This window comes from Puma concolor, chromosome E2 (genome assembly GCF_028749965.1).
Source record: "Puma concolor isolate L17-30 chromosome E2, mPumCon1.1.hap2, whole genome shotgun sequence".
In the NCBI taxonomy this organism is placed as follows: Eukaryota; Metazoa; Chordata; class Mammalia; order Carnivora; family Felidae; genus Puma; species Puma concolor.
In genome coordinates, this window is record NC_141681.1 from 34,302,303 (window position 1) to 34,326,692 (window position 24,390).

The 24,390-nt window shown below is 52.9% G+C and overlaps 1 protein-coding gene across 7 annotated transcripts in view; it reads right to left on the minus strand.

Annotated features, from left to right (window-relative positions):
• The window catches only part of ADCY7 (adenylate cyclase 7), a 59,952-nt gene extending 41,878 nt beyond the window's left edge, over positions 1 to 18,074 (minus strand). For 4 of the 7 annotated variants that reach the window (XM_086689468.1, XM_086689465.1, XM_086689467.1 and 1 more), the window contains exon 1: positions 15,662 to 15,780. The gene's annotated coding sequence lies outside the window, so the exon portion shown is untranslated. Of the gene's footprint in view, positions 1 to 2,863; positions 3,085 to 8,022; positions 8,168 to 15,661; positions 15,781 to 17,574 lie in introns of those variants that run through there. The other 3 variants (XM_086689466.1, XM_086689469.1, XM_086689470.1) reach the window with 3 other exon arrangements.
• Positions 18,075 to 24,390: the final 6,316 nt, after the last annotated feature.

The window sequence follows — 24,390 nt, forward strand, 5'->3', positions numbered from 1 at the left end:
TTCATGCATATTCCAGTCCCCCAGCAACCTGCCTGGGCACTGCCACCTCATAGAGGAGGGGACTGAGGGACTGTGAGACAGCAGTTAGCCCAAGGGCTGCAGGCTACCAGGGAGGCCTCTCCCACCTGAAACAGGACAGGCGGAGGAGAGCCCCCAACACAGCTACATGACAGCAATCACACCTCCCCCGGAGCCGGGGCTCTCCTGCACCAGGTGCAACATGTCCCCCCTTGTTTAAGCCTATAACCGCCTGAGCGGGAACCACGAGAGACACAACTTACAGATGCAGGAAACTGGCTCAAATCACCTGGCTCACCTCACATGCTGCTGGAAACAGGCAGAGTGGGGCCCAGAGGCAGGGGGCTGGACCCAAGGACCTCCAGAAGACCCCTGGCTTCTCTGGCTGTTCAGATGTGATGGTCTCATTCACTGAGCCAAACTAACTCCCAGCTCGTAGCTACGCAGGTCTCTTCAAGCACACGAAATGCCTAACAGGCCCACCACCCACGCTTCCCTCCCATCCCTGAGACCCGACCCCACGCAAGGCTGGAATCAGCCACTCCCACTCGAGCGTCCAGCGTGACCTGCTCTGCCTGCTCCCTCAGCAGCCCCAGAACGGTCCCAGCTGGGTGAAGCACTGCCCTCTGCCCAGGCCCTGGAAGACGGAAAGTTGCCACCAGCGGACTGTCAATGCGCCCCACACCCCCTTCCTCCAGGACAGGAGAGAGGTCAAGGACACTGAGGGATGGGCCACCCATCACCTCTCGATGACCTCCAGTATGGGAGGATGGCAAGTCATGGAAAATCCAAAGGGTCAGATCATCTACCGCCAGCTGAAGCAGGACCCCAGCACATGACCCAGGAGGCACGGCCCAGCCGCGGGGGAGCCCTGACCCAGCCCCCGCCACCTTGCAGTGGGTGCAGACAAGGGTCAGGCCAGGCCTGCAGGGTGGGGGACCCAACTCAGAGGAACCTGATTCCTCCTTCCCCACGGTGAGGATCATGTCCTACTAACTCTTCAAAGCCACCCAGAGCCCCTGCTCAGCTTTGCCCCACGCAGCCTCTCCAAAGAAGGGGCACTGTGCCCTGACCCCCTACAGGCCTCAGACATGGCGGCTCTCCATGACAGGCAGTGTATACACCTGGACAGCCCTGGGGACTGACTCGCTGTGTGACCCGGGACAAGAAAGTGCCCCTCTGGGCCTCTGTCTTCTCCTCTGCAAACTGGGGGGCAAAAGGCACCTACCACAGGGTAGAGGTGAGGGGAGCAGGAAATGGGTTAAACCAAGAGTTATAAACTGTAAAGGGGGGTGCATGTCCTCACAACCACATCAAATCTGACCGGTATCTCCTCCTGAGAAGCACCTTTGGCCTATTTAGAAGCCCTGCTCCTGCCCCTTCCTTCCCACCGCTCACTGCCTAGGCCCTCCCTGCACCAGCCCCCATTGCTGTAGGACCCACAGGAAGACCTCCTCTCTTGAGACCCACTCCTGGCAAAGGGGCCCTTCGAGGCCACCCCTCCCCTCCCAGCCCCCAGAAAACGGCTGCCAGTAAACGGCCACTTCTTTTCACTAAAACATTACAGGAGGCTCTTCCCCCACACGGTTCACACCTTCCCTTCTGAGGGCCCAGAATCCGGAACAATCTGACAGCCTCCCCTCCTCTGCACCCACACCTCACATCAGAAGCCACAGGAAAGCCCCAGAAGGCCCCTAACCTGGAGGTGGGGAGACCCACAGCTTGGTTAGGAACAGACCCTCCCAGAAGAAACCCTCCCAGACTTTCGATTCCGCGGACACATGCACATCCGGCCGAGCCGGTCACTTCACACTTCCTCTTAAGTCTGCTCACTTCTCGTTTCCGTATCTTCTTTAGCTTTGTCCCAGGCAAAGGGACATCATGAAGTCACAGATCCAAGGTCCTATTTATAGGATGTGTTTTTGTTTTTTTTTTCCTTTTCCTAAAACACATTAAAATAGATACCTAACAAATTTTAAGCATGTTCATCCACATACGGCCTAAAACCACCACAGGGCCCCCATCTGAGAAAAGCTGGTCTAGTCACTCTCTAGGCGGCCACCCTCAGGCCGTCCACCCGCATGTCTGTGGCAGACAGCCCACGGCCACACAGACATCGGAGCAGAGCCCGCCCAGACTCCGGCCAGGCCTCGGGGCCAGGGGCCCCGTGCATGGAGGCCCAGCCCAGCCCTCTGCTTTCCTCACCCCTCCGCTCCCCTCCCCCAAGCGCTGGCCAGAGAGGAAGCGCCTAATGCCAGCTGCCCTGAACCCCAGGTAGTGACACAGAAGCGAAGCACCTGATCTGCCCTGTGTACATGTGTTTGGAGGAGCACACAGAATGATCCAGAAGGACCTAGTCCCAGTGGTGCACACTGGTCCCCAGGGGCCTTAGACTGGGAGGGGCTGGAGGGAAAGGGAGACCCTTCCACTTCCCGGGGTGTCCTGCTTCTCTGTCTCTGGGGCATGTAGCACTTTCAGAGTTTGTCTGGGGGCTATTCATTTTTACTTCACAAAAGAAATTCGATTGCCCTTCCCCCGACGATCCTTCCCTCACTGAGAACAGAGAAGCGGGCTTGTAAGTGTGAAATTACAACCCTGTAAGGCAGAGCGGGCATCTGCAAGTCCACGGTTCCCAGACGTCCAGGCCCACCACCACCCCCCCCACCCCGCCCCGCGGTCATGACGGCACCTCCTCGTCAAGCTGGGCAAAGCCCATGACCAGTGGTCTCTGGTCCTGTGTCCAGGAGCCGCCCCACCTCCCGCGGCCCAGACCCTGTCCGCCCCCCCCCCCCCCCCGCCCGGGCCGCTGGGACAGATGGCGCCCCGTCCCCACAGCCCGCTTTACCTGGCTCTCCTCCGGGGCCCCCGGACGGCCAGGCCAGGGTCTGAGGAGCCGGCGTGGAGGTGGGCCGTCCCTCACCCGCCCCTTCTCGGCCCGCGTCCAGGCTCACACATGCGAGGCCGACTTCGCCGGCTACCTAAACGAGAGCAAGTCGCATCTGGGACCCACAACTTCCTGCTCCGCAGCAGCCGCCTCACAAAAGCTACAGCCGAACCCTCAGCTCAGCGCCTCTGGGGCTGTAGGCGGGGGGGGGGGGGGGGGGGGGGGGGGGGGGGGGGGGGGGGGGGGGGGGGGGGCCGCCGCTCCCAGCTGCAGCGGGGCCCTCAACACAAGTGGGGGGAGGCATCGGGCCAGGCTCCTGGCTCCAATGACTTCATGGAAATTGGAAGCTTTAAGCTGGAACAATTTTCAACAAGTGAAAATAAAACGAGCACCAAGCCTCCGTTAGAAGGCCCGAGACGACGGCTGGAGGCCAGGAGCAAACGCATCCTTGATGAGAATTAAAAGTGAGAGAGCAGCCTGGCACAGAGCCTCGTGCTGGTTCTGCCACTCACAGACAGGCCATGAGCCTCAGTTTCCCCACCCACCTAGTGAGGGGGCTTCATCCGTCTCTGAGAGGCCAAAGGTCTCCAGCCTCATCTGCTGCCTTTCCATCTCCCAGCTGCCCCCATGCCTGGAGCCCCTATTCCAAGCAGCCGAGCCCCCAAAGAATCCCAACAGCCCTGGGCCCCAGGATGCCAGGAATCAAGCCCCTTCTGCTTTGTCAGCCCTCAGTTTCCCCCACTGGGATCATGTGGTGCTCAGCTGTGAGGCGGCAGTTATGAAGGGCTGGGAAGCAGGGAGCGGAAGCCTCCCAAGACAGAGGAAGAAGGCACTGCTGGTCCTCAGTCACCCACTGAGCATGTGACCTGGGGGCCTGGGATCACTTTCAACCTTTTATCCTGACAGCAGAACCTACTGTTTGGTAACAAAGTGGAGAACAGAGCCCGATTTTCCCAGCTGACACTCCCACCCTCCCCAGACCCCCCTTTCAGCTCCCTCCTCAGAGGAGGCAGTGGTCAGACCCTTCCCTTCCAACCTGCTACATCCCCAACCCTGGCCACTGGGCACCTGACACCCCAGCCCTCAGACAGACTTCAAGGTCCTGGCAGACAGGATCTGTGCACACAGGCTAATGTGCTTTACGACCAGCATTTAGACACTGACTGTGTGCTGGCATTGGGGACGGCCTCACATAACTGCCCATCAGCTCCATAAGGAAGGTCCTGCTATTATGCCCCTTCTACAGAGCAGGAAACTGAGGCTCAGAGACGCCACTCACTTGCCCAAGCACACACAGCTAACAAAAGGCACAGCCAGGATTCAAACTCAGGTCTATCTGACTCTGTGGTCAAACACTCACCTGTGACCATCCTGGGGCCAAAGAAAGGCTTCCCTGAGGACAGGCTACTCCAAGCCCCACTACCCCCTCCTCAGTGGGTACCCTCACCAGAGACCTCTAAGCCCTGGTACTCAGCGCTCCTAAACTTGCCGAACAAACTCCCCCAAAGCGGGGCAAGCTCAGGCTTTCTCAGCATCAGCCCAGGAACTGGTTTCTGTTCACTCCAGGTGCCACGGTGCAGGCATGGCCCCGACCCTCTTCTGTTCCTCTCAGGAACACCTGCCCTCCTCCCCATGGGCAGGACCCCTCTCTGGTGCTGCGGACACAAATGTGACTTGGACACAGCCCCCATCAGCCAAACCCCCAGGCTGAGACATGCCCACAACAGCTTGCCCAAAGGTCTGGGACAACCACCCATAAAGACAAGGTAGTGGTCCAGAGCTCAGGGCGGAGAGACCTCAGCCACCTGGAAGCCACAGGCTATAGAAAGTGGCAAGGCCACGAAACAGTGGGCAAGAGGGCGTAACACCGTAGCAAAAACAAGGCAGACAGGGCTGTCAGGCGGCCAAAGGACAAATAACGCAGAGCCCGGAGCCAACAGCTTGGCCTCGTTTGACACCAGATGACAAGCCCCTCCGTCGGGAAGAAACCCCATAGCACCCATCACGTTTCGGACTTCAGGCAGGCTTCTGGGAGGGGGTGTGAGCAGGGAAATACTTTTTCCTTCCCCTAAAGTCAGGGGGCTCACCATACCCGGAAAGGGGTCTGAGCAACCAGGCTGACGATTTACCAAGCCAGCCTCTTGTCCCACGGATGCGGGATGAAGAGGCTTCACATCAACAGAGTCAGAGACCCCCTGAGCAACCTTGGCAGCCCAGGAACCCACCTGTAAAGTCACCCAACTCCTCAGAAGGCTGGGAGGCTTATGTGAGAAATGCGTATAAGGCGCATAGTAAGCGCTAAGTTAAAGTCAGAAGCAGAGGGAGGCCAGAGGGTGTTCTCTCAGTTCCAAACCCCAGATCCCACTCCACTGCATGCCTGCCCTGGTCAGAGGCCTTTCGTGGCTTCTCTGTGCCTCCTGAGTCAAGTCCTGGCTCCTCCTCCCGACCCCCTACAACTCATCTTTCCATCCTCCCTGATTAGGAGTTAGAAGGCCCTAGCTCCATCCTGTAACTTGTAACCAGTTGCATGACTTCAGCCAGCCCCTTCTCCCCTGGAAACCCAGTTTTCTACCTGTTCAGTGAAGGAGTGAGCAGAGCGTGTCCCTGTGTTCCCAGCCTGGGAAAGAAAGGGATCCCAGCACATCCCCGAGCCCACATTCCACACCTCGTTCTTTCATGTCCTGACTCAGACCACCAGGGCACAGCCAAAATGAAATGGTCAAAAATGCCACCCATTGGGGCGCCTGGGTGGCTCAGTCGGTTGAGCGTCCGACTTCGGCTCAGGTCATGATCTCAAGGCTTGTGAGTTCGAGCCCCAAGTCGGGCTCTGTGCTGACAGCTTAGAGCCTGGAGCCTCTTCAGATTCTGTGTCTTTCTCTCTCTCTGTGCCCCTCCCCTGCTCACACTCTCTCTCTGTCTCTCAAAACTAAATAAACATTAAAAAAATAAAAATGCCACCCATCTTGCCAAGACAAGTACAAAGGTCACCTCTTCCAGGAAGCCTTCGCCAGTGTCCCATCATTACCGCTTTTGGGCCACACAGTGCCACGGGCCTCTCCAGAGACGGTTTACAGTGCTACCCTCCTTCTGCAGCATCCACTTCCACTCTGGTAACAGCTCCTTGTTCCTGTGGGGAACCAGCCCTCCAGGGGTGGGCCCAGGACCACTGATGGGCATGGAACTTGATCGAAGTGGCCCAATGAGATTCAGTTCTGGGACTTCCGTTGGAACTATGTGGGAACAAGATGCATGCCATCTCTGCCACTCTGGTAGTCAGCCTCCAAACGAGGCCGACTCAGTGTTCATGCCCCTCCTGTACTACCTTCAGAAGCAACAAAATAGTGTAGAAATCACAACGCGTGACTTCTGAGATCACGAAAGACACAGTGGCTTCCACCCTGGCCCCCTCTTGGCTCACGGGCTCTGGGGCAAGCCAGACACCATGTTGTGAGGACGCTCAAGCAGCTCTGTGGCAGGGAACTGAGGCCCCTCCCTCCAGCCAGCCCCACACCACCAGCCCTGTGGCTGAGCCACCTTGGAAGCAGAGCCTCCAGCTCCGGTCACAGGTAGAATGATTCCCTGTGGCCACAGCGTCCCTGCCTGCTCAGGAGCGACCAAGTATCACCTCTTCTCTCCCATGAGACGCACCTCTCCCCAGCACCAGGCACTCCAGAGGCCCTCAGGGACATTTCTGCCTAATTGATCCACACTCAGATTCTCCCAACAAGAGCATAGAGCAGAAACCCAGCACCCCCTCTGTGGCACCAGCAGCGCGTATGTCCCCTTTTGCCCACCTGCCTGGGAAGACAGAGCAGGCTGGCTTAGCACTGGGAAGGCCCGTCTACTGGCCCCAGCTCTTCCAGGCTCTTGGGCAGGAGGGCTGTGGTGTGATACCCATGGAGGGTGCCTCGCTGAAGCAGACACAGCCCTGTGGCCCCATTACTCACCCTACTCCCAGAATCATCTTTCACACTCGGCGGGGCCAGGGGTGAGGGGGGGTCCATTCCAAAGCATCGACTCACCTCCAGCCCCTCTGCCTTCATCTCTTCCTGGCTGTGGGCTCAGGGATGTGCTGGGATCCCTTTCTTTCCCAGGCTGGGAACATAGGGACACGCTCTGCTCACTCCTTCACTCAACAGGCAGGAACTGGGTTTCCAGGGGAGAAGGGGCAGGCTGAAGTCATGCAACTGGTTACAAGTTACAGGATGTAACCAGTGGTCCTGAGGGGCGACTTGGGGTGAGCCTCAAAGCCACTCCAAATAAACACATGTGCTAAGTAAACAGCACCTTAGCTATTAAACTCAGCTTCTCTCAACCACTGTCCTTCCTTGTGCAGAAATCTGCCGCCTGTCACAGGGCCAATGCCAGGACAAGGAGAGATGAACACCACCACATCATGTTGGTGGCACGGCCTACCAGAGCCCAGGGGGCTGGCTCCCACGACCTCGACGGCCCCAGCCCCTGCCAGACCCGGGTGACGGGGCTTTGGGGAAGGAAAGGGGCAGCCAGGGTCACAGTGCGTTGAGCAACAGCAGAGAATCCTCAAAGAACAGATGTGAAAGCTACCGCCCTGCCAACCAAAAGTCCTTATTTCCTTTGAAAAACTTGGCAGCTGGGCCTCACCAGCAGCCGCCTGTCCTCCCCCACGCCCGGCTTTGCTGTGAACTGCTAAGGGGCAGGGAGGAAGGCCATGCTCCCCGCTACAGTCCCCAGGAAGGGGGTCACCAGCGTGATGCCGCAGCGGGAAAACGCCAGCCCACGGACCTGCACGTCGGGTGCCATCTCTCATTTAACACCACCACAGACGTGCATATAGTTGTTTGCACACAAGAAAATCTAGAAGGATGTACGTAAATCTTGGGCGTTATCACCAAGTGACAGAACTTAGCAGTTTTATTTTCAGATCTGTCTTATTTATGACTTTTTTCCAATTTTCTCTAAAGAAAAGAAACTACCCATGTTATTAAAAGGTACCAGGTAAAACTACTATGAAGAAAAAAAACAGGAATAAAAAAATATATAACAACATCCCGAGCTGGAAGTACGACCCCAACGCCAAACTCAGCCCCACTTGTAACCAGGTGGAAAACGGAAAGGTTTATAATTTAAAATGCTACTACCTTAAAGCCACGGGGCGTCATTGGCTGCCAGCATCATAAAGGAGATGCAAACCTCCCAGCAGAAGTCTGCAACCCTGCCTCTGTCTCCAGCGTACTCTTGTGCAAACCGAAACTGAATTAGATCAAGCCTCCAGATCCAACTACATATTTCCAGGAGGTTCACAGGAAGAAGGAACGTGTTACACATGATAGAGGCTCTACTGTAGGAAAAGGGACCCAGCTTCTGCTTCAATAAATAGATAGATAGATAGATAGATAGATAATAAAAAATAAAAAATAAAAAAAATCAACATGGCACCTAGGAGAGAATGAATGAGTATCAATCCTACAGAGGAAAGAAGACTTGAGAACAATACCATGCAATCTCATTATATAGACTTTATTTGGACTCAAATTTTTATTTTTTTATTTTTATTTATTTATTTTTTGGACTCAAATCTTTAAAAACTAAAATACAGGGGCACCTGGGTGGCTCGGTCGGTTAAGCGTCTGACTTCAGCTCAGGTCATGATCTCACGGTTCATGGGTTCGAGCCCCACATCAGGCTCCATGCTGAACACTCGGAGCCTGGAGCCTGCTTCGGATTCTGTATCTCCCTCTCTCTCTGCCCCTCCCCTACTCATGCTCTCTCTCTCTCTCTCTCTCTCTCTCTCTCAAAAATGAATAAACATTAGGAAATTAAAAAAAAATAAAATATATATTTGATGTGTATAGAACAATTGGAAATTTGAACTTTGAATGGATACTTACAATCTTAAGACACTATTGCTAGGTTTTAGGGGTGGTAATAATACTGGGAGGGGGGCTAGTTCTTATCTTGTAGTAACATATATGACAACTTTAAATTTTCTTTGGTGTTTGTTTATTTATTAATTTGGGGAGAGAGAGAACATGAGCAGGGGAGCAGCAGAGAGAGAGGGAGAGAAAGACAGAATCCCAAGCAGGCTCCACAAGGTCAGCACAGAGCCCAAAGTGGGGATCTCACCAACCGTGAGATCATAACCTGAACCAAAATCAAGAGTCACATATTCAACCGACTGAGCCACCCAGGCGCCCCTATATACACTACAATTTGTACAGAGTAAGTGATAGGTCTGGAGGGGACAGCAAGTGGGAGCAGGGATGACTCCAGGCTGGCCAAGAGCTGGAAAGGGTGGCAGCTAGCGGATGGGTATACGGGGGTGGTCACGCTATTCTGCCTTCCCCTGTAGACATGTAATTTTTCCACAGTGAAATGCTGAAACAGCTCTGGCACCTGTCGTCTCATTTGAGTGTCAGCAGTGAAGGGGTCCACTCACGAGCGGGGGGGGGGGGGTGGGGGGTGGGGAGGGGGTCGTCTCAGAACTAGAACCTAGTGACAAAACCAGACTCACGCCTGCTCCCTGCTGGAAGGGGGATGGGGCTGGGCGGAGACGGCTCCCCACCCCGCAAACCACCAAACCAGGGTGAGCTTCCAACCTGAACCCCAGACCGCTCTGCAGGAAGCAGGGGCGGCTGCAGGGTCCCAGGCTCCAACAGTCACCACCAGCACCGGGCACAGGCACACGGACTCCTTGGCCTCCGCCTCCGCTCACCTCCCCCACGGGAGCTTAAAGGCTTCCAGTACCAGCCAGCGACAATTAACCCCTCTCCCCGCAAAGCCCCTCCCCGTCTCATCCTCTGACCACAAAGCAGTTTCCAGGGGGCGGAGCGCCCTCCACGCCCCCAGACGCCGCCTTCCGCAAACCTGCGTCCTGTCTGCAAAGCCGCCCCAGCCTCATTTTACCTTCCGGGAGAGAATCCCCACACCTGGCTGCCGGCTCTTCAGGGGACCGCTCCTACTGCAAAGCTATCAGGCACAACCTAGATGTCCAGCCACAGGGCACAGAGAAAATCCACCAGGGCGGCTCGTGTAGCAGATGCTGGGCCGGCCTGAGGGGTCTGAGAAGCCCAGCGACGGCACTCACAAAGCGTGGGGGCGCCTTGGACACACCGAACTTTCCTTAGAGGACAGTGAAGACACTTGTCATGAGCAGTTTGTTTTCGTGTCCTTTGTTTTAAAAAAAAGAAAAAGTCTTCTGGAAGGACATACGCTGGTACATTAATGGGTTACTTCAAAGAGTACAGATTCTAGTTTTTGTCCTCACTTTATTGCTTAAGTTTTCTGATCTTTCAATAATAAATGTGAATTATTTCTGTAATTAACATAAAAAATTAAAGCCACTTAAGATGCCAGCTGATTTTGTCCTCCTCCTGGGAACACAGCACAGAGCCTTGGGCCGAGGAGGGAGAGGCTGAATGGCTATGGGCCATCTGAAGGTCACATTGCCTTGCTAAGCCTCAGTTTCCCCATCTGTTGGGGAGACTCACCAAGTGAGCTCCTCCCACTATCCCCATGGGGCCTGCTCCCTCCTCTGTGAGATGGGGACTCTAAGGCATACATACCTACAAGGTCATGTGGACAATGCCTGCCCAGCCTTGCCCTCCTGCAGTCCCTGTGGACAGGCTTGCCCATTTCTGACCTTCGTGTATGCCTTCTCCTCCTGGGCACCTACTGACCCTGCACCCAGGCTGGTGGGGAACCAGGGGCTTCGGAGGCTGGACACTGGGGTGAACAGTCTGAAGACTGTAAACAGCCACATATGCAGAAATCCACCCTGCTCAAGGCTGACACGCTGGCCCCTTGAATCCTTCTGATCACCCTCCAGAAAGGTGGTAAAACCCCATTTTATGGAGGAAGAACTAGGGGTCCAGGGGGGATAAATGACAACCCACCTACACACACCAAGCCGAGATGAAGACTGCAGGCTGGGAACCCTTCAGTGAGTTCCTCCAGCACTCAAGTCACGGGGCGGGGGGAGAGGGGTGGTGGGGTGGGGGTGTCAGCCAACCATTCCATGCATCCCTTTGGAAAAGCCAGGCACACTGCTTAGGGCTGCAGGTAGGATTGAGGGAGGACCGAGCTATGACAGGGCATAGCAGGCTGAAGCCACAAAGCCTCAGGCTCCTCTCCCTCCTCCCTGGCAACCCCCAGCGCCGCCCCCCCCCCACACACACACATACACACAGTGGCTACTTGAGTATGGGCCCTGTAGCACCCACTGGATGGAGAAGGGTGTGGGAGGATGCTCTGGCCACTATGCTGGAGGGGACCCCAGCCTTGGGCACGACAGGACGGCAAACTCAGAACCCCAGAGGCCAGACAGGATATCACAAGTGAGACTGGCTGGCCTCGTGGGAATGTAGGCAGTGCTACAGGCCCTGTGAATTGGCAAACGAGACTAGAAATCTGGGTTTTTGTGTAGAATCCCATAATTATGGATTCTGGCAACGAATCCAAACTAATTTGTACACAGTTCCCCTGTCAGCGCTCTGGACTCATTGCTGTGTGACCCGGAGCAAACCACTTAACCTCCCTGGACTTCAACTGTGTCATCTATAGAGTGGAAAAATCACACAGGTTACTGTGAAAATAAGATACACTTTGCCCATACTAATGACAATAAAAGGCAACAGTGACAATAACAGCTAATGTGTCCTGAGTGCCAGGTACCATTCTAAGTAACATGAATCAATCTCATTTCACTCTGACCATTAGATAAGCATTTTTTTTTTTAATTTTTAACGTTTATTTATTTTTGAGACAGAGAGAGACAGAGCATGAACAGGGGAGGAGCAGAGAGAGAGGGAGACACACAGAATCCGAAACAGGCTCCAGACTCTGAGCTGTCAGCACAGAGCCCGATGCGGGGCTCGAACTCACGGACCGTGAGATCGTGACCTGAGCCGAAGTCAGACGCCTAACCGACCGAGCCACCCAGGTACCCCGATAGGCATTTTTTTTTAACTCTGTATTTTGAAATAAGTACTGCTTTCAGAAAAGTTATAAGAAAGGCACAAGGAGTTCCTCTACACTTTTTTTTTTTTTTTGCAGTTTTGCCTATTTCTGTCATTTTATCTCACTTTATTATCTGTCTGTATAGGTGTTTCTCATCAATATTTGAACTGTGTCCCTGTGTCCCTGTGTCCCTGTGTCTCTGTGAAGTATTTAGGGTAAAAATACTTCAGTGCATATTTCCTAACAACAAGGACCCATATAGATAGTTACCAGGATATTTAACATTGATACAATGCTTTTTATCTATAGTTCATACCCAGTTTCATCAACTGTCCCAATAATGTCCTTTACACGATTTTTTTTTTTTCCAGGTTGGGTTTCACATACTGTGTTTGGTTGTCCTGTCTCTTTGGTCAACTTTAATCTGGAACCGCTCCTTGGCCTTCAAGATAATTGCTCTTAGTGTCCCCATTTCATAGATGAGAAACCAGCTCAGAGAAGTTGAAGCACTTGCCCAAAGTCACACAGCCAGGAAATGTGGAGCTGAGACTCAAGCCCCAGAGGTCCCCTCCAGAGGTTGCCTTCTTGTCTGACAGGCACAGGCCTTGCAAATAATAGCCTTTGTTGTTAACAGCTGAAAACAGTGGCTCCCTCTGCAAACAGCCACCTCACTCAGCAGGTGGTCATTAACTGAAGGAGTGGCCTCCTGCTGCCAGCTCTGTGCACCTGGCAATGGCCCTGGCCCAATTCCCACCACCGCACCCTGTGGCGCTCCATTTAGCCCCCTCTATAATAAGCTGGAAGACAGAGAGGGCAGTGGAAGGCTGAGGGTGGAAGGGAAGGCTGAGGGTGCCTTTCTTCTTCCCCTTCTTAAAGTGACAATTCAGGCTCAAATGTCCATGTCCAAAAGGCAGAGAAAGGCAAATGTCCCAGAAACAAAGCCTGAGGTCAAAGGGGTCCCCAGGCCAGGTCCCTGACCCACCGACCCAACCCCCGCACCAGCACTGAATGGAAACCCTGAGGTCAGCTGTCTAAGAGGGGGCTGATCCCACACACTCTGCTTCCTCAGTGAGGACCCTCAGGGATATGAAGTCATCAAGTGCTCTCTGGGCCCAGAGCCCCTATCCTCAATTCCAATCTAGGCCAGGCAGCAGCTTAGGAAACCACTCTCTTTGGCTCCCAAATGGATGTGGCTCAGGGCCTGGAAGCTGCCATCACCCCTAGCGCCCATCCACCTGCCAGCCAGCCCTCAGCAGCCCCCCAACAGGTGGTCGTGAGCCACAGATACCCTCCGGACTCACAGTGGGAGAGACAACACTGCCAACAAGAAGTTCTGCAACAGACCAGCTAGGATGTGGTCTTCTGCTTGAGTTCCAGGCAGTTCTGTTAGTTCTGAGGCTAATCTGTGCTGAAATATTCAAAATCCTAGGACCTTCCCATTGGACACCCTATTAAATTTGCAAGTTTATGTCTGCCCCCAGACCAGACCTGCAAACTCTGGTGAAAGTTCCAGAGGCAGCAAGAACTGCCAGAATTTCTCCAGAGCAAATGAAAAGGGAAGAACGTTTTGCCTTTCTTCCTCATTGCAGACAACTTTGAAAATACAGAAAGCATGAATAAGAAAATGATCTATCACCAGATTCCCCCAAAGATGTCCCAGTGTGGCCTCTCGCTGTCCATCCTCCTCCACTGTCCAGTGCACAGACTGGCCCACCTGCTGTGTGAGGCTCTCCCTACAGAGGTGTTTGGGGTCAAGGTGCAACCACTTTGTCTCCCCAGTGGGCTAATGGACTTAGGAGGGCAGGTCCCCTGCCTGACTCAGGTCTTTGCCTCCTGCCCAGGTTGGCCACTTGAGGCTCCCTTACTGGAGTCAGCCATGGACCACTAGAAGCCACTATCCCCCAACACCAGTTCCTGTGTGCCCAGGTACAGAGGAAAAGGATCCAAGAGGTGGGGATCAGCAGCAAAGCCCCACAGCACCCTCAGGTAACAGGTAGGAACAGGAGGAAGGGAGAGGTGGCCAGGCAATGTGTTTTCCTCTTGGGGAGCATTTGAGACTATTCCTGTTGGGGTGGGGTCAAGCTCCTGATGTATACTCCAACAGATTTCACCAGAGCCACACCAGAACAGGATGGAAAAACCAGAAGCCAGGCCCTAGTCCCAGATCCAGGACTGACTTGTTACGAGACCTTTGATGACCTCAGCTTTCCCACCTATAGATGGGGCTAGTCATTCCAGCCCTAACTCACAAGATCAGATGATACAAGGGATGTTCCAGGGCCCTGTAAGCCATATGGCCTCAGAAATCGGAGAAATCCCACCTCTTCCTGCCCTCCTCCATAAAGGGCCCAAGAGCTCAAAAGCCTGAGAACATTGAGGGCTGAGGGAAGAGAACCCAACGTGTGTGTGTAGATCCTGAACATTCAGCACTAGGGGAGGCACCTAGTATCCACCTCTGCTGCCCCCACCCCACCCCAGGCGCAGCTGGCCACTTCTGTGCGGCCTCCTAGCTACATCTGGGGTCTGCCCCGCATAGCCCAGGTCCACACCAGACAAGTTCTCCTCCACTATGAAGGCAGCTGCCCATGTGTCAAAGCAGGGACTGAATAACAGCCCAAAGCCCCCTCAGTCTCATGCCGAGACCACTGCAGTCCTGTTGGTCATTCATTCGTACCTCTGTTGAGCATCACCCCAGACCAGGTCTGAGGGTGCTTCAGTACGCTGGTCCAGATCTGGATGTTCTCTGCACAGCCCAACCACCCAGGACAGCTGTGTTCCTCATCTGAAAGGCTCCAATTCTAGTAATGGGGCCTACACTCTCATGTCCAGCCTTGACTCAGAAAGCACATGAGTTCTTGGCCTTTGAGGGAGGGGACGCCACATAAAAACCAGAGAGAAAAGACATCAAGCCCCACTGAAAAAGGCTCCAGCATCTGGGCCCCAACCAGGGTCAACCCACTTTCTTCAGTGAAAGGGTTAGGTTTTAGGTTTCCCCCAGTGGGGATCCAAGGCAGGGGCCAGCAGCTGCTTGCCTTGCTGGCTTTCCCATCCCCACCCCCCATTAATTGGTGAGGGGTCCTGCTCACCCTGGGCTGTGGTTGAATTGCATCCAACCCCATGCCCGGGTCTGGACCTCACTGAGCCTTCTCCCCTTGAGGTATTTTTACTTTAAACAGCTCTAATGGCCCCCAGAGTCCCGGGCCTTGTCCAAGTCTGGGAAACCTAACCAACCAGCCCCCTCTGTACCATCACAAGCCAACCAGCTTGCCAACAGAGGTCCGAAGGTGACGGGCCCGGGGTGGAGGGCGGGGAAGGCCCACAGTCGTGTCTCTCTGGCAGGTCTCAGTTTTGCCATCCGGAAAGTGGGGCTGGGCCCCAGCTCCTCCCAGCGGGATCTCTGTGTGGGAAGCGTCTCCCGCCGCCCCAGCTGGGAGGGGGTAGAGGGCCCGGAGAGGGAGCATCCGAGAAGACCCACCCCAAACCTGGGGAGGAGGAGGAGGAGAGCGCAGGGAGCCGGGATGACTCCGAGGGTCTGGGGGCCGCCCCGCCCGGCCTCCGGCCTCCACTCCCCCTCCCTCGGAGGCTCCGCCGGCCGACCCCGCCCCCGCCCTACACCCCCCCCGGGGTCTCCGCCTGGGTGGGGCCGGGCCGTCGCGCGGCGAGCAGCGCGCAGACACCCCGTGCGACACCCCCCACGACGCGGGGGCCCGGGGACGCGAACGGCGGCGCACGCTCCCCCCACCCGGGGCCGCCGCCGCCGCGCCTCCCCCTCCGCTGGGGCCGGACCTCAGCCGCCGCCGCCGCCGCCTCGGCCTCGCTCACCTGCCGCCGCCTCTCCCGCTGGCGCTCTGGCCGCCGCCGCCGTCGCCTCTGCCGCCCGAGTGGCCCCGCCGGCCGCGGGCGGGATCCTGCAGCGCGGGCGGGGGCGGCGGAGCGGACGCAGGCGCCCCCACCTGGCCGCCCGAGCCCCGAGCCCAGAGCCCCGGGCCGCGGCGGGGTCCGACGCCTGGTCCCCATTCAGGCGCCGCGGGCCACCGCCCTGCTCGATTTTCACCAGAAATGCCGAGGACGACCACCGTGGCCCCCCGCCCCCCCGCCAGGCCCCCTCAGAACGTGAGCAGGAAACCAAACCTTTTCCAAAATTAACTGTTTTCTCGAAGTCCCGCACGTGTTTGGACGCACCTGGTGCTGCTCCACCCCCAGAAGGAAACACTTTCTAGCAAACTCGTTCAACTGTTTCTGCTCCAGATCGGTCCTCCCTCCCTCCAGGAACTCCCCTTTCTAAAAGGAACTATAGACTTCGGGCTAAGGCACTGCTGCCAAGATGAAGGAAGCTTAGGTTGAAACTTTCTGCCTCTCTCAACTCCTGGGGGGTCCGGAGGTGGGAACCGTCCTGAGCACCGGGAGATAAAGCCGCCTAAGAAAGTAGGTATCCTCAGAAGGTAGGCGGCTAACCCCATGGTGACCCCACTCACAGCTGCCTACAACCCAGGGTGGGGCCCCAGAGTTGGCAGCAAAAACATCTGCCCTGTTTCCGAGGCACCCAGGCTGGGTGAGCAAGAAAGCACTCCTGAGTCACAGCTGGGAGGGACAAAGGAGACCGACTGAAGGGGTAATCAAGACCAGGAGAGCGCTTAACTGACACCTTCATGAGTCCACTTGTCTAAACAGCACTTATGCCTGTTACGGAATCCTAGATGCCCCCTTGGCTGAGAGTGGAGTCACGTGGGCAGGTGTGAGGCCCGTTTCTCCGGTCCCAACCCTAGAGGCCCCAGCCACAGTTCCACAGGAAAGATTACTGAGAATGTGCAGTTTAACAAACACGCAGGTGATCCTATGGCAAGCAGTTGGAGAAACTCTGGTCTACTAGGTGCCCCGTGATGAAATCCAGGAGCCGGGTACATTAGTGACCCTACAGGGAAGAGACCCAGGGTCTGGTGGTTGTGCCTTGACCCTGCAGGAGGCCTAGAAGCCAGCCCAGAGGACACCTGCTTTGGAACTAGGCCGAGGAAAGGAATCGGATGGTGGGATGCTGAAAGGTGAAAATCTGATTTGCACCCCAGATGGTCCCCAGCTGAGACTCCTAGCTCTTAAATGCAGCAAAAGCGCCCTGATTCCCTGAGTTCAGTTCCCACTGCCTCTGGGCGTCCAGAGGGTGGCACTTGGCCTTGCGGGCCGGAGCTGGGCCCCTACCCTGGCGAGGTCACCGCTGCGTCCCAAGTGCTCACAGGTGAAGATCTGAGCAGCTGGAGCTTCCCTGCGCGGGAAAATGGGAATCCCCGCTGGGGGCGAGGTGGTGGGCGCACCTAATCTTCATCAGCCCGCTTCTGCACCTCGCCCCGCCCACCCTGCAAGCTCCGCCCCCGAGCAGAGCCCAGGAAGTAAGTTTGCCCCAGACCTCAAGATCAGCGGGTTCCTCAGTTCCGGGCTGGTGTGACCTGCGGGCCAAGGACAAGCCTGAAGAGAGTGAAGGGTGAACCCTGGGCCCCGGGATGGACGTGCCGGGCTCGCCCTCAGGCCTCTTCCTTCTGCCTCTTCAAGCACAGTGCAGGGAGCCCTGGGCCCTTTGTGGCACATGGGGGGTGTGGGGAGCGATGCTGTGACTTCCCACCCTGTGGTGTGTGTGTCATGTTTTTGCAATTCTATGACCAACTCTCCTGACAGCAGACAGGAAAACGGAGCTGGGGAAAGCGAGTTCAACACAATGCTTGCATCAGTGCGAACCATTAACTTACCACTAATTGCTGAGCGGGCTCCACCCTCTGTTCTGCGGCCAGCTCCCAGTGCCCCCTTGCATGTTGCCCTCGGTTAGTGACTGGAAAACTGGAGCCAACGTCAGAATGGAACGGAGGCCTGGCGGAGACACACATTGCTGGGCCCCACTCGGAGTCTGATTCAGCGTGTCTGGAGTGGCTACCAAGAATTTTAATTTCCACCAAGCTCCCCAGGGGTGCCAGTGCGGCTGGCTGTCCGGCCAGCCTGGGAGGCAAGGCTCGAAGGCATTGATTTCCAAATACAGTTGGAGTCCCACTCCCAGAGGTTCTGATCCTGGGGAGGGGTCTGCAAATATGCGTTGTTTAAAAATCCAGGTGAGTTTATTTAGTGACAAGGAGGGCACTTCAAATCCTAGAGGAAAAGGAGTGACTTCTTCAGTGTCTAAGTGTCGCATGAATTGCCTACCATTTGAGGAAAAACTGTCAGCGGGACACCATCAAGTCATGATCTCACACAGTTCATGGGATTGAGCCCCACGTCGGGCTCTGTGCCAGCAGTGCGGAGCCTGCTTGGAATTGTCTCTCTCCCTCGCTCTCTGCCCCTCCCCCACTTGCGCTGTCTCTTTCTCAAAATAAATAAATAAACTTAATTAAAAAAAAAAAAGAGAGAGGGGCGCCTGAGTGGCTCAGTCGGTTGAGCATCCGACTTCCACTCAGGTCATGATCTCACAGCTCGTGAGTTCAAGCCCCACATCGGGCTCTGTGCTGACAGCTCAAAGCCTGGAGCCTGCTTCAGATTCTGTGTCTCCCTCTCTCTCTGCCCCTAGCCCACTTGCATTCTCTCTCTCTCTCAAAAATAAATAAACATTAAACAAATTTTTTAAAAAACAGTATCAGCTACCAACCTCACATCATACTAAGACAACAGTAATCAACCAATCGATGAAAGATCTTTGTGTTTGAAAACAAACCTTGTGAAAAACATTTTTTAGTAATTTTGGAGCAGAGAAGTCTGCATAGGGAATCAAATCCACACTGAAGGGCTGTGGTTAAATTTCAGTGTCTCTATCCAGGTGAGGGGGTAGTCTCCAAATGTCCACATCTACTGTCTGTGATCTTAATTATCCACTCTGTTGGAAAACTCCAGAGCACGTTTGCCTAAAAAGTCCCTTATTAACTGGCCCAGGGGCAGTGTCCACCGTGGGAGGCCAGCTCCTGCTGCTAGAGAACCATCAGCATTCATTGCCTGAATGAATTTCTGGGGCAGGCAACAGTTCAGGGGCCTTGTCGCACTTGTGCAGAGAGAAGACTTAAAAACCTAAAATAAATCACTGTCACAGAAGCTGTGAGTCACTTATTTCAGCAAAACCAGCCCTTCTCTTCAGCAGGCAACGGGCACTTCAGCCAAGGCGGACAGCGCACAAGGTTCCCGAGGGTGGTGCTGATCGCTTCGGTCCTGGTTCAACCTCTCGCTCATCACTACGTGGAGCAAAGCTGGCCTTCCCAGCCTGGTGGTCTTCGTTCCTCACCCCTAAGAGAGGAGGAGCTTCCTTCCATGAGGACCTGTGGACGGGCTATGCAGCTAAGGAGTTTCAGTTAGCAGGGGGTTATGTACTTCACGGTAGAAAATGAAACAACCCAAAGATAAGAATTGGAAATCGTCTCCTCCATGCCACTCCCTGAGGTAACAGATTTTTAAGGCTTGAGATAGACTCTTTCTTTACCCTTCTCCCTGGCAATCCAGTTTTAGGTTAGAACACCAGCCAGGTCAAATCATTATTGCACACACCTTGAACTTACACAGTGCTGTATGTCCATTATAACTCCATAAAACTGGAAAAAAAGCAAATTGGCCAGAAAAGATGGTGGATTGAACCCATCATCTACATTTACTGTTTCCTTAAGCCCACTAGAATGGGTGTTAGGGTTCCAGCGCCCCTAAGAACGGAGGAAATGAGAAGAAAGAAACACAGCCCTAAACCTGGGGCTGGGAAAACTAAGAAGCAATCCCAGTTACACTGGGGAAGCTCCAAAGGCTCAGAGACTGGAAGTGCCAGCTATCTCTGGCCACAGGGCAGAGCTAAATCGAAGTTGGGGGAGTGGAGGGGCACTGGGTGGCTCAGTCGGTTGAGCATCTGACTCTTGATATCAACTCATCTCACAATTCATGGGTTTGAGCCCCCCATCAGGCTCTGCACTGACAGTGCAGAGACTGCTTCGGATTCTCTCTCTCTCTGCCCCTCCCTCTCTCAGGCTCTTTCTCTCTCTAAAATAAATTAATTAGGGCATCTGGGTAGCTCGGTTGTTAAGTATCTGACTTCAGCTCAGGTCATGATCTTATGGTTAGTGACTTCCAGCCCCATATCAGGTGAGCTCAAGCCCCGCTTCTCTCTCTCTCTCTCTCTCTCTCTCTCTGCCCCTTGCTCACTTGTGCCCTCTCTCTCTCTCAAAAAAAAAAAAAAAAAAAAAAAAGCCTAATTAATTAATTAATTACAGGCCAGAGGTTGAACATTTAAGGAGTGAAGAATCCCAATCTCTGGGGCACCTGGGTGGCTCAGCTGGTTAAGCGTCCGGCTTCGGCTGAGGTCATGATCTCAAAGTTTGTGGGTTCAAACCCCACGTCGGGCTCTGCGTTGATAGTGCAGAGCTTGCTTGAGATTCTCTCTCTCTCTCTCTCTCTGCCCCTCCCTGACCTGTGCGTGCTCTCTCTCTCTCTGAAAATAGATGAATAAACTGAAAAAATAAAAAAAGACAACAGAACGAAGAAGTTCACAGAGACAAGGCAGGCAGGCAAAAAACTGTATCATTAATATCTGCAGAGATTCAAAAAATGTATTGTAATCATGAAACCAAATAGGATACTGTTTTTTAATGAGGAGCATCTGAGGACAAAAACAGAACTCACATGAAAAACATGGGAGCAGAAATTAAAAACCAACAGAAAGGTTGGAAGTTCAAGTTGAATAAAAAGTCAGAGATGGAAAATAGGTTAGAAGAGATAAGAAGACTAGAGGCTCAGCCCAGGAGACTCACTATCTGAGTAATTGTGGAGTCCAGAGAAAACAGAAAGGAGGAAAATAAAAATAAGAATTCCAGGTTTCCTCGTCATCCAGGACATGTGGTGCCAGATGGAAAGCGTCCATGCCACCAACTGCCTGGTACAACAGGCGAAAACAGACCCACCTAACTTCCGTAATAGTGACAATGCCAGAACATTGGGAACCAAAATGAAGACCCTGAAGGTTTCTTTTTTTTTTTTTTTTTTTTTTAATTTTTTTTTTCAACGTTTATTTATTTTTGGGACAGAGAGAGACAGAGCATGAACGGGGGAGGGGCAGAGAGAGAGGGAGACACAGAATCAGAAACAGGCTCCAGGCTCTGAGCCATCAGCCCAGAGCCTGACGCGGGGCTCGAACTCCCGGACCGCGAGATCGTGACCTGGCTGAAGTCGGACGCTTAACCGACTGCGCCACCCAGGCGCCCCAAGACCCTGAAGGTTTCAAGAGAAAAAAAAAAAATAGGTTACAGTTAATTTTCTCATAACAACACGAGGAAGGATGAAGCAATGCTTTCAAATTCTGAAGGAAAAATGCTTTCCAAGCCAGAATTCCGTGTCTGGCAGAACTATCAGTTGAGTCTAAATGAAGAACAGACCATTTGAGGTGTCGAGTGCCTGTGCATCCTTCCCCAGGGAGCCCCTGTGACTGGGCATTAATGAGAGCTTATCAACAAAAGAGGGAGACACGGGATGCACAGAACAGGAGCCGACCACGGGGTGCGTAAAGGGGACCAGGTGCTAGTGGAGAGAGAGCAGGGCGGTGCGTGTGCACCGGGCATGGCTGCTCAGAAGCTCCAGGCGTGGAAGGGGTTGGAATCCCTGAGCACCTGAGCATTTGCAGGGGCTTAGAATAATAGTAGCATTTGGGGTGCCTGAGTGGCTCCGTTGGCTTAAGTGTCCGACTCTTGATCTCAGCTCAGATCTTGATCTCAGGGCTGTAGGTTCAAGCCCTGTGTTAGGCTCCATGCTGGGCATGGAGCCTACTTGAAAAAAGAGAAGAGAAGAGAGAAGAGAGAAGAGAGAAGAGAGAAAAGGGAAGGGAAGGAAAGAAAATGGCAGTGTTTAGGGTGAATTACTAAAGTACATGGAAAACTAAAACCAAAAAAAAAAAACAAAAAAACAAAACACAAAACAACAAAAAAACCTCGAGAAAACAAACCAAAAAAACTTGTACAGAAAAAAAAAGGAATCTTTTTTAAGTATACAGCTTAATTGATAAGAGCAGCATCTACACAGTCACGATAATGTAAACACTGAATATTGTGCTAAACAAAATCCAACGTAATTATTTCGGGAGGCTGGGGCACGAAAGGAGTTTGGGGGTGGTAAGAAGTCAAAACATAATTTCTTTTTTATGTTTATTTTTGAAAGCTAGAGCACGAGCGAGCGCGGGGCAGGGTGGGGGGTGGGCAGAGGATCTGAAGCAGGCTCAGTGCTGACAGCAGAGAGCCCAGTGCAGGGCCAGAACCCAATAAATGTGAGATCATGACCTGAGCTGAAGTCGGGCTCATAACTGACTGAGCCAACCAGGCACCCCAAAACATAATTTTTAAATTTTATTTTTAAGTAATCTCTACACCCAACGTGAGGCTTGAACTCACAACCCTGGGACTAAGACACACATGTTCCACCGACTTAGCCAGCCAGGTGCCCCGAAACATAATTTCAGTAACTGAAAAGCAAGAAGTGGCATTAGAGGTTTATCATTTAGAGACATCGAGGTAAACACTCCACCCACCCCAAACCACCGAAAGTTGGAAGTGGCTGCCTCAGGACAGGGAAAAAGCAGAGGGAAGGAAGGGATGGCAAACAGACTTGTAGAACCATTTGACTTGATGACAAAACTGCCGTCCTGCCCCATCCACCTGCTCTTCACCAAGTCCCCACGCCCTTCAGCCCAGCCCTGCCTGCCAGCCTTACACACACCTGTCTCCACAGGCTGCTCCTGTGTGACTTTCCCCTTACCTTCTGTGTTCCGGTGGCAATGTCTTGCCTACTTATGTGAAAGCACCGTTGTCTTGAATTGGATTTTAAAAACCAAAGACGCATGATGTAATGTACCTTACAACTATTTTGAGTCCTTGTGCAAAGCCACATTCCTGAAGATACCTGCCAGGCGATTTAAGTACAGAAATGGTTTGCATTTTTGCACGGGTGAGCTACAGCTCTTTTGAAAATTGACACACCACTTAAACAGGTCATTTGATACGTTTAACCCTCTCCTGTTTCATGTGAATAATGTTGGCATTAAACCTTGACATGTTTCTAACGGGTTTCTCTTCAAACCTGTAATCCCTTATTTTCACATAGGAGTCAGTTACTCGCTTTAGAAACATACACACATAGACACAAGTTTATGCCATTTCCTAGATGGATTGTATCATGGATTAGTTTGTTTGGGTTTTTTAAATGGCTTCTTAGACAAGCAGAAAGTATAAAACGTTTTTTAAAGGTGAAGAATGTTCCCATTTAAAAGTTGTTGCATTCTTAAACTGACCTAACCTGGTAAATGTAGAACGTCTCACAACAGGCTTTTCTGAACACTAATGAATAGAAATCACAGCAGAAATTCTACAAACACATAATGAGAGCCTAAGAAAACGATTTCAAGGAAAATCTCTCCTAAAAAAAACACCACTCTGTTCCTAAGGATTAGGGAGATCACTGTCTGGAATTTCCCACAGCCACCTTCCATCCTCTTTTTCCAATAAAATTTTCCAGCAGATTTCCCAAACAAAATTCAAGGCAGCTCTCTGCCTTCTCTGACCCAAATAACTGGCTCCTTCTTCTCGCCAGAGTCCGCTCTCTTTGCTCACCATACGAGTCATTCTACTTTAAGACAGATAACTTCTTTTTAGAGACTTTCAGTTGCTGCTTGCCGTTCTTAAAGGACCTAAAACCTAAAATATCAAGTTTTGGGGGGCAGATGGTGGAGAATGGTCAATAACTGGTTTTTCAGCATCACTTTTGTCAACGGCAACATTTTCTAAAAAATTTCACATGACCACGTTGTGTTTACATTTCAATCTTAGCAAAAGTACCAAAGATGAAACACTTCTCAAAGCAACTCATGAAAATTCACCTAAAAGAAGATAAAACGGGGGGAATTTTTGTTTTTTCCTCAGAAAGCTCAGTTCAGAAGTAAAGTGCCATCAAATAGCAATACTTTAGGGGCGCCTGGGTGGCGCAGTCGGTTGAGCGTCCGACTTCAGCCAGGTCACGATCTCGCGGTCCGTGAGTTCGAGCCCCGCGTCAGGCTCTGGGCTGATGGCTCAGAGCCTGGAGCCTGTTTCCGATTCTGTGTCTCCCTCTCTCTCTGCCCCTCCCCCGTTCATGCTCTGTCTCTCTCTGTCCCAAAAATAAATAAATGTTGAAAAAAAAAAATTAAAAAAAAAAAAAATAGCAATACTTTAATAAAACTCCTATTCAAGATAAGCTCAAGTACTGGATATTTCATAAATCTATCAGTTTAGAAGGGCTCTGGGGTATCTGACATGTTAATGTACTAAAGCTACCTGCAAACAAAAGTCAGCATCATAAAAGGAATGAAATAGACCTCTGTCTGCGTAGACAGGGAAAGAGCTCTCTGGAGGGTAGGGGGATTACAGAATACCACAGTATGTCACCACTTATGCAAAAGGGGAAGAGACTCCCTGACATGTATGTGCAGATAGGTTTATGTATGTAAATACATTTTAAAAAATCTAGGCAGCTACATCCGCAAATATTAACACGGTAATGGGGCGCCTGGGTGGCCCAGTCATTTGAGTGTCTTGACT